The following is a 549-nucleotide window of genomic DNA, read 5'->3' on the forward strand; positions in this document are numbered from 1 at the left end:
GGAGGAGGAGAAAGTTTTGATGATGTGGAAACTGAAGAAAATGTTCCAGTGAAAAAATATGTATGACATACCCCAGCCAAAAATGCACAAAACCAAAACCAAAATGGAAAACAGCAAGATCAAAAGGTAAAGAGTCCTTCAAAACCAAAACCCTTCTAACACCATAAAGAACTAATTCCATAGAAGACATTTAGGCAAAAATGCAAGCAAGTATAGAAACAGACCACATAGAGCGCCATCAACAATCCAGACAGAAGTCTTCTCTTTGCATCTCCATCCCCCTTCCTGATTGACCATCCTTCCCCACTTGCACACTAGGTGTCATCTCTTGTTTTCCTAAAGCATTTTTCTTCACTCTCATGGTACAGAGGACTTTATTGTTTTTAGTACTCTTGCATGTGCCTCATCATTTGACCATTTAATACCCATGTATCCTTAGCTGCTCAATAAATTTTTGAATGAACAAGAGAGAGAGAGAGAGAGAGAGAGAGAGAGAGAGAGAGAGAGAGGGAGGGAGGGAGGGAGGGAGAGAGAGAAAAGACAAGGGAA

General features: G+C 40.6%; 1 pseudogene; it reads left to right on the forward strand.

Moving 5' to 3' along the window:
* The window catches only part of LOC116104559, a 96,114-nt pseudogene extending 95,821 nt beyond the window's left edge, over positions 1–293 (forward strand).
* The last annotated feature ends 256 nt before the right edge of the window (positions 294–549 follow it).

This window comes from Mastomys coucha, unplaced genomic scaffold, assembly GCF_008632895.1.
Source record: "Mastomys coucha isolate ucsf_1 unplaced genomic scaffold, UCSF_Mcou_1 pScaffold22, whole genome shotgun sequence".
Lineage (NCBI taxonomy): Eukaryota > Metazoa > Chordata > Mammalia > Rodentia > Muridae > Mastomys > Mastomys coucha.